This window comes from Grus americana, chromosome 3, assembly GCF_028858705.1.
Source record: "Grus americana isolate bGruAme1 chromosome 3, bGruAme1.mat, whole genome shotgun sequence".
In the NCBI taxonomy this organism is placed as follows: Eukaryota; Metazoa; Chordata; class Aves; order Gruiformes; family Gruidae; genus Grus; species Grus americana.
In genome coordinates, this window is record NC_072854.1 from 101103249 (window position 1) to 101117249 (window position 14001).

Here is a 14001-nt window from a genome sequence, read left to right on the forward strand (position 1 = left end):
TGTCTAAAGAAGAATGGCTGAATTGTTAGGTACAGTATCTTCTACCATCCACTTCTGTACCATGTCTGGATTTTTTATTTGGCTCATAAATTACCTAACTCCCTGGCTGCCTTGTAAGTGTGCTCTCACATCGCATTGTGAACATGGCAGAGGAGGAGGTGGACACACAAATCCAAGCAGCAAAGACTAAGCTGACCGAGTAGAGCCGATCATTCTTGCATCGACTTACCTACAAGTGTGACAAAATATCAGTATGCTCTTGTGTGGTTGGGGTTTTGTCCTTCTAGTTTTAACATCATTATGATAAAATCTCAGTTTATTTTTCTATTCCTGTTCTTGCAAAAGGTGCTAAGTATCCAAAAACCAGGCTAATAATAGTCCGTAGGACTGGTAAGCCCGTTACACTGTAAGCTGCAGCGACAGCAAAGTAGGCTGTGTTGACAGGAGTTTAGCAAATATTGTCGGAGTGTATTACTGAATTATTCAGTGTCACCATTATTTTTGTTCCGCTAATTTTCATGGATTTACTGATGGAGGAAGTGACAGTGTGTATACTGTGAGATCAAGAGATCCACTGGATTCTTGAAAACAATGTATGACTGACACAAATGCAGTGAGCCCTGATTTGCTTGAACAGGCTGATTTGCTGCAGGTAGCTGACAGCAAGGTGGTTACGTGAAAATCGGAAGTGTTGCATCATAAGGAATCAGGTTTTTGTACACATGCAGTTGTTTTAAGAAGCAGAACTGGAGAGGTAAAGTTGATGATCACAGAAGTAAGCAGCGGGAAAAAAATCAACGAAGGAATAAAACAAAAAGAACAAAGTACGTTGCATAAGAGATGCAACTGACAGGAGAAACTAAATTTCACAGACTTGTTATGTACTCAGAAGAAAGAGTAGGGCTTGGGAGGCCTATGCTGTGCCTTTGTATCAGACTCCTATCTATATACTCTAGTTTTTTTCATCTGTGCAATGGGACAGCTGTGCATGCTTGCCAGTTCACCCCCATTAGGAGACGGTGTGAGTTTGAAGGCTGCTCCTGATCCTTCTGTCTGTGAGCACTCTTCTTCCACCTGGTCTGATTTAACCTAATCCACTCTTGGAAAGGAGTCGGTTTTGACAGAGTGGTCAGATCAACCAGAATAAGGTTTTCTTGTTTCAGAATAAGCCTGGTTTTGCACAGGGTTGTTCAGAAACGGCTATTCTGAAGTAACAGCTCGGCAGTAGCTCCACCACGTAGGCGATCCTTCTAAGAAAGCGATGCGAGACTGCTGGGTGAGTGGTATTACATAAACCCAAGGATGTTCTCAAGGCAGCAGGAAAACTTTCCTATATGAAAATGAATTTCTTAATCTTTTTGTCTCGGCACCCCCAGTCATACCAGGTAGCAAACAACGACATCGAGAACGGCTCCAGCGGCACGTAACGCAACCTGTGGTTTGGCTGTTGACGTGCTGCTGCCCGTCCGAGGCTGGAGGAACTGCTGCTGCTGCCTGGTGGCACAGCCCTCGCTATCCTGTCGAGTGAGAAACACTTCCGCTCGCTTCCGGATCTGTACAAAATTGTGCTGCTCCACTTTCCCACCGCAAACAGGCCCACGGTAACGGGCTGTATTTCCTGCAGTCGCCGCATCCCCAGCCCCAACGGGGTCCCTCAGGCTGTATCCGTGTCCCCGCGCCTCCGCCAGCGTCAGCACAGCCCCGCGTCGCCCGTGCCGTCTCCCACTGCCTCCTGTCCCCGTCGCTGCCCCTCGGGGAGGGCCTGTGGGTCCCCCCGAAGCGCTCAGAAAAGCGTGTTCTGGCTGCGCTTTTATCTGCTCGCTGCGCACCCAGCAGGGACACCACCTTGGGGCCACCCCTACTGAAGAATGTGTGTGCAGCCTCCTTTTTCATTTTCTCCCTGGGAGGCAGAGAAGAGCGAGTTTTAAACATAACGCTGCGAGTTCAATGCTGCTAAGCAGAGCTTGTCTGATTGCAGATGCAGCTGGAGCTCCTGGCTTAGTCCCGGCACAAGTGAGTTAAGGACAAAAGGTCTTCGTTGCTCTTATGCAAAGAGACAATTTCTGTGGCAGCTGAGGGCAGCATTAGTATTCATGCCCTGGCTGGTCTGGCAGCAAGGCGACTAACTCGATATTAACTGGGGCACAATGACTGGTTTTTATGGGCCTTTTCTTAAGATATATCACAGGTAGCCAACCAAGTGGCTCTTTATCCTAATTTCCTTGGGGTACCCGCTCTCCTACCCGCTCCAGCGACGGGGCTCGGTTTTTTCTTGAGTTGGTGGTGGTTTTGTTAAGAACCGCAGGCAGGTTCCCTGCCTAGCTCATTTGTTGTCATGCTGTAACGCTGTACTGGTTTATATTTCAGCTGACCAAAGTTCCTCTTAAACTCAAGTCATCTGTGTTTACAAATATTTTATTGTGTAATACATTAAAGCTTTTTCCCAGTGTTTGAGCGGGACCATAGATTTGCAGCCGAGATGTTTCCACGTTATATGCATTAGAAAAGCGTTACCCTAAATGGCTAATGGAAAATATTTCTGCTTCAGGAAGCAAAATGATGCTGAGTGAAAGAGAGGAGAGGGTTTATATGGAAACAAGTATGTTCCCCTTTGCCCAGGCCCGCCAAAACGCTCCCTCCCCTTCCCCCTCGTTGTGTGTCTCACCACAGCACGAGGGTGTGCCAGAACATGTTCCCACAACCTTTCAACCCATTCAGCACAGCCCGCGACTTTCCTGGCTATTTTTGTGTATTCCACTCCATGATTAAGTGCCGAGGACTGCGATAATACATCCTTTCACCAAGGGGGCCCGGCAGAATGCAGCCTCAGCTGCTCACGGACTGCTTTTCCAGTTACTCTTCCTAAAAACTGGATTATCCATAGATTATCCTTCTGATCATAAGGGCGTAAACTTGAAGATGTGTTGTTCCTGGCCAGGACTCCAGCTCTTCAGAATCAAGTATTATTCTTGTTGACAATATGATTTCTGCATCTAACCGAAGCCCTTTGCAGACTGCCTTTACAAACAGAGTGGCTCTGCTGCTGCTGAAGATTAACCACCTCTGGCTCGAAACGGGGCAGCTATTTAATTGTATGAAGCTAGAGCGTGCAGTGGTTTCCTGAACACCTCCGGTTATACAGCGGTATCTTAGCTTTGCTTCGGCTTCTTAGTCTATTTACCAACTATGCTATAACACTGCTTATGATTTATCCTTTATAGAAAAGCACTTTTCTGCTCTGACCTCTGCCAGTTTTTCCATTGCTCAGCAACACTCGGGTGCTGCGAACCCCACTGCCATAGCAGGATTAATTCAATCTCACATTGACCAGGCGTAAGAGTTACCATCACAGCACTGTGGCTCGCTGAACATGTCAACACCAGAACAGAGTCTCCCATTTTGGGATGAGGCGCTGCGATACATCACAAATAAACCATCGCAATTGCTCCTGCAATATCAACTGACAGTGACCGAGGAATGACGCATCCATCATGACTGATGGGCAGCCCGCTGACAGCTCGCAATCCAAATCACCTCTGTTTCATGTTGTATCCTGGTGAACATAAAAAAAAAGACCAAAAAAACCCCAAAATGATAGCATTCCCACTGAACAGAGTAGGGGAGCATCAGCCACGGCAACGTGGGCACGACATGACAGGATCAGAAATCAGCGCTTTTGGTTCCCACCTTCCCACTCGTCTTCAGGAGTGCCTGAATCCTCGAGGAGCCTTCATCCCCTCAGCTTCCAGGCAGGTTCTGCAGTGACATTTGAAAGCAGGAGTTTGTCTTCCAAGGATCTTTGGCATCAGTGAACATTTCAATATTAAGGGCTATGCCGCTAAATAGAGTGAGGAGAATTGTAGGGTCCCAAAATTGGGACCTGGCCCTGCACAGAGCTGCAGAGACAAGCGATTTTTCATGCCGAGGTGAGCTGCTAGGAACGGGGTCACGCAGAAGGGGAAAGCACACCCCTGATGGGTTAGCTCTGGGTATGGGAGACGTATCCACTGAGTCCCATGGGGCAGCCAGGGAAAAGTCTCTATCCAGGAGCAGAACGTGAGGCTGTTTTGGGAGCTGCCAGCCACGGCCACTGTGAGTTGCACAGCCAAAGGGCCAGGCTCCCACAGATATAAATCAGCCAGGCTCCACTGACACCGCAGCTCTGCTCGCTTACACTAACGGAAGGTGTTGACCACTGTATTTCAGGTGTTAGATTCTAATTATAGGTACTCTCTACCACACTGCAAGGCAAATCACGCTCATTGGCAGGCTCTTGGCTGAAGAGGGCATTGCATTATGCCTCTGGTTTCATTTTAAAAAGTAAAAGCAAAACCTTAATCCTTCCAAATTATGGTATGAAAATGCATGCCAAAACTGTGCTGTAAAAATATTTGGAATGCTAAAAATAGATTGGCATTTGAATAGCTGTTGAAAGGGGAAGCATTCCCAACCAAACCTGGCGTGACCAAAGCTGTTTATTTTCCGTACACTTATTTCCAAACAGGTTCAGTAAGTGGAGCCATCATTCCCTCCTAGGGTCTCTGTAAGCCCAGGTACCACTGATGGCAGCTCCTAGTGTAACTGTAGCTGGATTTCCACTGCCGTCACCTGCCTTCCTGGCCGGGCATCCAGTCCGGGCATTGTCGTCATCAAACTGGAAACTTTTTTCACCGTAGGAAACTATGAAGGTTGAGTTAATGAGAACAAAAAAATCCCACCTCAGAAAAGACTAGCATCTTCAAATTGAAGCCTCTGAAACTCTTCTATGTTATTTTAAAGGCAGAACTTACTGATTTATCAAATCATCAGACAGATCAATGCATGAAAACATTTGCTACTTTCTCAGTGCCCTGTGCTGATGCACATTGCTTATTTTCCACCACTGGAATCATGCTGTGGTAAATCAAACATTAATATGTAAGTCTCTGCAGCATCCTATCATGGCAAAATAATGATACCTTAGAAGCATATTTTTCTAGCTCAACTGTAAGTACCAATGTATTTTTTATACCTCTACAATCAATATTCATCTTTAAATATGAGACACCTACAGCACTTCTTATGAAAGCATTTCGAAGGGCCAGAGCACGGGGGAAGGCCCGTGTTACGGAGAGAAGAATCGATGCCACGAGGAGTGATGAAGACAGTGTTGTGTGAAGCCAACGGAAAGGTAGAAAAGCAGTAGATGAATTTTCTTATATTACTCTTGTCCAATTCAAGCCTCAAACCATATGTACCACATCATTAGCGAGAAAGTGCTGCCTGTAGAGTTTGAATGCCTTCTACGGTATTTTACACAAGCATATTTGTGTGTGTGTTTCTACACAAAATCTCCTCTGCAGCAGACTGCAACAGTCAGCTTCACACTTTTTCAAGGCAAAAAGCTTCACCTTTGTTCTTTCTTGCCAGTATGCCTCACTTAAATTGAGCCTGGCTTTTTGATGACTGCCTGAGGTGGTTTCTCTGTGTGCTAGAAGAGTCATTTCAAAAGGCTTACTTGTTCTAAAGTGCACCAGAGGAATGTGGGGAAGTGCACTGGCAAGGGAAAAGATGAACAGTGCAAACAAAAAGAGCAGTTTAATCTTGCTCAGCTGTATCTCAGCTGCAATTCTGCTTTCTCTGGGCAGTTTTGACACAGTCACAACGCAAGCGGCCAGCTAGGAAGGGCAGTTTGCAGTAGCACGCAGCCCCACCTTGAAACAGAAAGACTGCAACATCCACAGAAAAAGAAAAGGTTTGCTCACCGGGCCATAATACACAACAAAATTTTCCTCTACCGTGGTTGCAATTTGCTGGTAGCCTCTTACATTTCTGTATCTATCGCCTATAGCAGGAAGCTATGGTCCGCGTTCACGCTTATCACAGATAATGATTTTTGCTTAGCAAGCCTGCGGATGAGTCATTAGATCCACCAGCTCAAGCACCGTGTACTGCTTCACGCCAGGCGCGCCCCGAGGAGCCGAGGCAGCAGGGTGGCCGTATACCTGCGGATGCCCGCAGGACAAGAGGCTTGAGTTGAACCCTGTTCTTGCCGGCAGCAAGTTCTCTGCAGGGTATGTGACATCTTTGTGCTTGTTTCTCCTCCTTTGTGATGAGGACATTCCTCTCTATGTCATCTAATGCTGGTGGCATCTCCCGCTTGCAAAACGCTTTAAAATCGTCGCGTAGAGGGCCATCTACGGAGATGCGCTTTACAGTGCCAAGGTAACTGGTGGAATGAGGAGAAAGTACATTGCCCCCTCAAATCCCAAGAGTTAATATAACCACAGGCGTCCTGTCTCAGAGCTGAGGACGCCAAAAAAATGCTTCATGGTGAACTCTCCTTCTTTCTAGCATCTCGCTGTGGGTGAAAGGAAGCAAAACGAAGGATCACTACAATAGCACCTTTAAATAATACTTCATGCAATCAACATCTTAAGGCAATAAAAAGGAGTTTGCTTCATAGTATGATTTCTTTATGGTGGACATTTTATTATACTGGTTCAGGTTTGACTACCCAGAAAAAAGTCATATGGTCCAAATGAACATGTACTTAATCGCTAAAAAATCTTCTCTTGCTCTTTGCATGTTCTTGCAGTGCTGCTGCAAGCCACACAAAAGAGCAGGCTTGGGCCAGGGAATCCCTCCCCGCAGCCCTAGTCCGTAGCAAATCCTGTCCCGGTGTTCCTGGGAGGCCGCCTGGCTCCGGCAGGCTCTCCGTGGGTTGCCAAGCAGCGGTGTGAGTGCTGCCGTGCCTGCGCGTTGGGCTTTGCTTTTATTCTCACTGCTATTACCAGAACATACACTTTGACCAAAATAGGAGGTTTCCTTCCTCCAACACCGCGCTTTGGAAAAGCATGGACTTATTTCAGATAAACCCCAGGGAGGTGAATGATTTGAGGTGCGTCACGGCTGATTAACAAAAATCCTTAAGTAAGAATAAGCCTCTCCTTTGAGCTACTTTGAAATAACCTTTAGCATAAATGTCTCTCTAGGCTCAGGATATCCAAATGCAAAGCAGACAGGTCCCAAGGGCTCGCTCTCCTCCTCTCTTATACCTCCTCTGCATCTTTTTATCGTGATGTATTTGCATTTAAAAGTAACAAAGGGAGAAAAGTTACACCTTGTGGGAAGTTTAGCTCTGTTCACACGATCTGCTTTCTTTTTTTAGCATGATGTTTCCTGTATGCTCGGGGAGGTCAGTCGCTGTTTCTGGCAAAGTACGTTCCCAGCAGAGAGGGGCATGCAGGAGAGAAGGGAGCGCGGGGACGGGCAGTTGCTGTACACGTAGCTAAGCAGCCCCTGCCAGCACAAAAGGAGATATGGATTATGAAGGGAAGATTTTTTTCCATGCAGAAATCCCCCTTCCTTCCGAGCCACTGAGAAGCTGGCAGAGCGAACGCAGCATCTCTCACCGCAAACCCGTGCCTCAGAGATGCAGCTGTTGATTTCAAGTGTGAAGGTGAATGGAAGGTTGCAGCCTCCTTGGCCTGCCACCTTCAGCTGCAATGGCACCGCTGGAGAGAGCGGCGCTTCGGGCCACCTCTCCTCACCCCTTCCTGGAGGCGAAGCTCTGGGCAGTGCCCTGCTGCACCCAGGGGCACCCAGGGGACGGGGGAAGAGAAACAGCGGGGAGCAGCAGAGCCTAGCGTCCTGCGCAGCTCTGCACCCCGTGTGCCGTTGGGGTTCAGCAGCCTTTTGCAACATCCCCGTTTTCAGGTGGGAGAGCAGAGGACATCGCTCTTCCCTCCTTCTTCCAGCACGACCGGGTGCATTTCGGGTCCTCAGTGAGCGGACCGGGCTGGGAGCCGCTCCTGCCGAGGAGGCCTCCTGCCTGCGCTGCCGGCAGCGGCCGCGGTCATTCTTTCCGTGTGATAAATATGGTAACAGAGTTTGCACAAGGTCAGAGCTGGGAATAAATTCCATTGCTCAAATAGGAGAGAGCTAAGTTTCATTCACTCGCTGTCGTTCCAGCTCCATGTCAACGCTGTTTGTTAAGAGTGACCTATTACGGGTGACCTCGAGCCTGCCCTGGAAACTAAATTAACTTACTATCTCTCCTGCAAGCTTGCAAAAGCACCTCGGGTACAGCCGGTGCCCAAGCATGCCGGCCGTGTTTCTTCCTGGATGGGCTGGTGGTGCTTGCCCAGGCTACGCACGTTTGAGCAGCACCGAGGACAGAAAGCAGAAGGCCGGGCGCAGGACGCTTAGGATGGCTGCCTGTGCACGGTGACCCGGACCCAACCAAGGTGGGACGGCCCTGAATTCGGCTGCCTTTTCCTCGTCCAGAGGTCTACCGCTTGCCGCCGGCACTGCTCTCCCAGGCCAAGCGAAGCCGGGAGCCCGGCACCGTCATGCGACGGTTGTGCAGCCGCAGCAGCACATGCTCCGTTCCCAAAAGGCTCGTCTTGGCTTGAGTGGGAAAACCTTTTTCCATGCATCTGGACATTGCAAATAGGTCCAATCATGTGCCAAAAACTAGCAGTTGGAGACTGTGCTAATAGATGCACAAAGAGACAGAATTATGCGTTACAGGCAGGTTTTTAAAAATTTCAACAGCCCTTAAAAAAGGGAGTAAAAGGACATTAAATACTTCACGTGTGGAGTATGTTAAATATGGCAATTGCATATTGAAGACCACTAATCTCTCTCTGCTACTCAATTTTGCCAGATCACATAGAAAAGACTTATTTTGGAATACTTGAAATATGCAAGGGTTGTCCAGGTTGTTAAATTATGGGCAAATCCACTGTCCATATACATAACAACCATTAGGTGAACATGGGAGAGGAAAAAAATCTCATCTGACCATAGCTGATGGCCTTTACACAGTTCTGAGTAGGAGACTACGTAACAAATGCACTTTTTATTTGAATGATGAATCTGCCTCATATCTGTGCACCAGTGTTTGAGATCTGCTCGAATTTGCCCTGCAGTTGAAGTTAAATTAGTATTTATACACATTTATCTCTGGTTGAATAGCCCAGAGTGTCATTTCAGGTAACCATGTTTTGACTAGGGGGAATACATCGTGGAATAATAAAACAGCTTTCTGTGCTATTGGGCGATAGATCATATTAGATGGTGAGAATTCAAAATCTTAAAGCTGTATCGAGTGAAGGTGAATTAGGCTGCTTCCTCTTCATGCTGGTTTGGATACTTGAGAAAACCATTCTCTTTGCTATCAAGAAGCTGGACAAAGTGAAACTTAGGTTGCTCCTTCCTAAACTCTTCCTCTTTACCACTTTAATTCTGAGAATTCAGAGAATAATGTCATTCTTATGCTTTGATATATGAAGAGCAAAAAATGTGTTTTCAGGGTGGAAGGTGGTATAATTTACATGAGGAAACACTAACCCTGAAAACTGACCTCTGAAATCCAATAGCTTGCCACTGTACAAATGTGGAGCTACTGTAGTCTCAGTCTGCAGAAGCAAGTTTTAAGACTCTTCAGAAAAACAAAGCAAATTACAGTAATTTCCAGTTCTCCTCACATACATTACTAAATTTTTAATTGTCATCCATATGTGCACCACAACCAAAGATAATTCCCACCCTACGGAATTGTCAAACCTAGTTAAAGACTGATGAAGGTATAATATGTTACAGGTAAGCCACTTCCGTATTTTAAAAGTATCCAATTAAATTAAAAACATACCTGCAGAATCATCTGGTACCTTGTATTTATACAGATACGACTTCCCCAATTGAGTTAGGAGGGAATATGTATGCCCAGTGCACATCAGCAATGCTTACTGATAGGTTTGCTCTGTATTCCTTCGATACCTCTCTGGGGACCTTCAGGCCAATTTGAAATCTGTATGCTGTTTATTTTCATTTTAGGCTCCCTCAACGACCGCATCGTTCGTTCACCGACGGCACACTTGAAAGGCTCTATCGCTCTAGTTCGGTTTTACTTACAGGCTATCCAAGATGTTTTCGGATGCCAAGGCGATAAGCATCGCAGCAGGCTTGTAAAGCAGGCTAGCAGGGCTCCCCTCTGATGGAGGTGGTGAGAGGGGAGGTGCTACGGCTGGCTTGGGAGAGCGTGAACAACGTTATCTTCACGAGGAGTAAACAGATCCATCTCTTGGCACGGAAGAAGGGTGGGAATTATGACTGAATTAACTTTCTCTGTTTGCATCACTACAGACTTAATGCGTTTGTAGAATGAGTTTAAAGAGACGTTTGGATGTTTACAAAGACCTTTCTGCTGTTTTCTGTTCTAAATACATGCTCCCTTGAAATATTGAACCTTGAGCCAAACACTTAAGTCTTTAATTAGAATTTTGCCTAAGTAATAAAATGAATAATGACTTCAGGTTTTGGCTCTGGATAAAAACAAATGTTCTTCCTGTGACAGAGAAAAATAATCCATTGATATGAAGTATCTAAGTGGTCACTGGCACAATAAATCATTTCATAAATCCCTGACCACTGATCTTTCAGATACTCTGTAGTTTGAAACTGATACAGTGCATGCTTTAGAAAGTCCTTAATTATGTAGTTTTCCCAGTACAAGTCTTCAAACCTCTCACGTGACTAATACTTGTTTTCAAGACAAAGCCTTGAGAGGGGGTGAGGTTAGCTGGCCTACGGTGCGATGGCTGGAAGATCAAAAGGCAATTCTGACACATCTGTCCAGAGGCAGCAGCAGCTTGGCTCTCCTCTTTGGGCAGCAGCACAAAAATATTCCTCTTGCATCATTTACTTCAATAAATCATCCTCTCCCTCATGATATATATTGGGTGATGTTACTGCATTTATACAAAGCATAATCAATGCTGCTGACTCAAACAATTCCCAGTTTGGGGTAGCAGAAGGATATCCTCACAGCTATCAGGCCCTGGCCCGTGCACATTCTTGACGGTTAAATACCAGTAAGCTACACTACTACATGGCAACTTCTGTTGATGACTGCTCCTAGTGAATTATCTTGCCTGCTGTTCTCTTTCAGAAACCTCTTCAGTGTAGAGGTTTTTTCTCCCCCCTAGATGCTGTAAACCTACACAAATACAAGTGACCAGCAAAGGAGATCCCAGAGGGAAAAAAAATATCCCAGATAATCTGCTGAATTTGATTGCTTTTTTGAATTTGATATTCCTTTCCTGAGTTGCTTTAGCATCTGTACTATGCCAGAATTGCTGGGTGGGTGAGGTAGAACAAGTACAGAAACATTTCCTAAATGATACGGAGCGAGATGCATCCTCAAGATGCACAATAAGAGACGGATCCACGAATCTCCTGAATAGCTTTGTGTTTGTCAGCTCAGCGCTACATCATCCATCCAGGAGCATGTGTGCTCTTTCAGGAACATGTACGAGCCGATGTGAGTGAGATACAAACAGGACAATGCATCAGGACTGGCCAAGTTATGCAATATACTTATGCAATATACTTCCCACACTCAGATATTTGGACAGGATCCACTGGGTGTTATCAAGGAAGACAGTCAAACATTTCAAAAGTCTAAAATCTACTCTCTTTTTTCACTTTATTGAAGGAAAAGACAGATTAGAGCATAATTCCCTAAACTAGGCTTGGGTCAGTAAACTCGATATATTCTCAAGGATGAGTTTTTAAAGATCGATACCTCCCATCTGTAAATTAGCCCATTACGTCTGTGCAAGAACTAGATTTTTAGTAACAAGGCATTCTTCTGACCAGGAGAACCAAGATGATTTTTAAACAAAACCAGAAAAATTTATTTCTCAAATGCACTGGAGGAAAAAAAAAAAAAAAAGAGTAGCTATATTTGTGTAAAATCTGGAAAAGTAACTGTTCTTAAATTGGCCCATTTGCTCACTCAGATGTTTCTCTCTCCCCCACGTATTTTGTAGAGGAACGAACTCTTATCCTGGATGTTTTAAATCCCACAAACCCACCAACACCACAGTGCTCAGCCCTGTGACATCTCAGTTTCCCACCTGGCTCAACCCCCTCATTAGTGAGATACCCTTTATTACAGAGCAGCCACTTTTGAAGTTGCAAGAAATCCCCATAAACTGACGGGATACTTTTTTACATCACTGCTGAAATCTGCCATTCTAACCTCCATCCCAAGGAAAACTGAGAGAGGTACGTATGGGACTGGCTATACGTCTGCTTGTGAGGCGCAGCACTTTGCACCGTCCGCCGCAGCTCTGTGGCGTCCATGCAACCACGAGGGTCCCTCCAGCAGAACTGAAGCGTAGTTTTGTCGCGTCAGGGAAGAAGCCTCATAAAGCCTTTAAAAAGAAGGACAAAAAAAAAAAAAAGTATGCATTATTTTTTCTTCTATGCTGGTGACCGCAGCTTTACGCAAGAGCGTAAGGAAGGAAGTGAAGAAAGTGGGTTGTCGTGCTCCGCCACACCAACAACTTCCTGCAGCTCCTCAGGGTAGTGAGAAGGGGATCTCAAATGTGCTATGATAGGTAAACACAGCACTGGGTGTATCAAGGGTATCGAAGGCAGTATTAACCATATCCCAAGGTATTTCTTTGTCTTTCTAGTTCAGACCCTATATGCAAACATCAGACATATCGACAAATAAATATGTCACGTATCAGTGCCATGACTGTGCTTCCAAATGGGACGAAGCAGGACAGGACTTTGCTGAGCAGCTGCCCTAAGTTGTGTTTGTTTTATGAGCCAGATTTAGCCGCACACAACTCGCACTGATATAAGACTTACCTACCTACCTACTTAGCCACAGCTAAACTAATTGCTCGTGCTTATCAGCTAAGTAGTTTGCAGTTCTTTTTCTCCTGACTTAAGACACACTTACAGTCAGAGGGGAGTTGATGCACAGATGGCATTTTCTTCATCAGTGTTTCTGTTCCTTGAAGGGAAAGCAGTTCGTTGATTTTTTACAGAGAAACCCTAATGTTACCTGTTTTTCCACAGTAGTGGAGTACGTCTCTCTGCAGCCCGTCCACACGCTATTACGGCTCTGGGACAGGTGTCTTCATCACACCCCGCACAGCTAAACCCCTCCTGTGGGCAAGCGCCTCCCTTTCCACAAAAAGATTCAATTCCATCCCAAAACCTAATTGGGCACCGGCTTCCAATTAAACATCCAAGCCTCCATCTTCAAAAGTTTTCACCTTGTGCTGCAAACCCCACTTTTCCTTGCTGCCAGGGCTGCCCGTCCCAGTACGGCGCCTGCCAGCTTCCTGGTGGTCCTGACGGGGAAGAAAGAAATGGGGAGAGGGTTGTGAGGGTCCCCCCCAGCGCTGGGTACATTTCAGCTGTTCCCATTTTAAGTTCAAAGCCTTCTACATGGCAGCTGAATGGGAGGCTTTCCAAAATCTACAGGAGGCTGGGAAGGAATCCAGCATCACAAGGAGTATCCTGATGGAAACAGAAGAACTGGCAAATAAGCATATGTGAAACATACCTCTTTTTGTCACAACCAGAGGCACTGTTTTCCCAACAAACACCCTACCCATTTGGAAAAGAACGGTCGCTACCTGTTTCTGTGGATATGAGCCTCGCTGCCCAGCCAAAGAGCTTAAAGCAGGCGATCCCTCTTCCCTATACGTTACACTGCTCCCACCTTTTGTTCCCTTTTCAGTGCTCCAACCCTCCTTTTAACAGACGGTATTTTTCTAACATCCTAGACCTACAAACTATAGTAGCACCATGCAAATGGGTTCACTTGCAGGAATAAAGACTTACAACGAGCACAAGTTTTATAGGACTGGGCCTTATAGTTCTCCTTGAAGTCCTTGCAACAATTTCTCTCCTGCCAAATCCCTTTCTGTCTAGATCCTGCTCTTACATTCAGACTCCATTTCCTGTGGCTTTGGTTTGGCTGGGCTTTGTGCTCTTTTTTCCCCTCTTAATCCCTCAACTTTCTTTTGCTGTATTTTTTTGCCTCTCAAGCTCGTAACAGCTTTTCTGTAATCAGACTACTGCACAGCACTGAAATGGCAACGCTGCGGGTCTGTCTCAGAGCATTAGTTTGCAAGCATGGGAAGAGGCAGAGAAAAAACACTCCGTGTCCAAATCCTACCATTTAAACTGTTATAATGGACCATG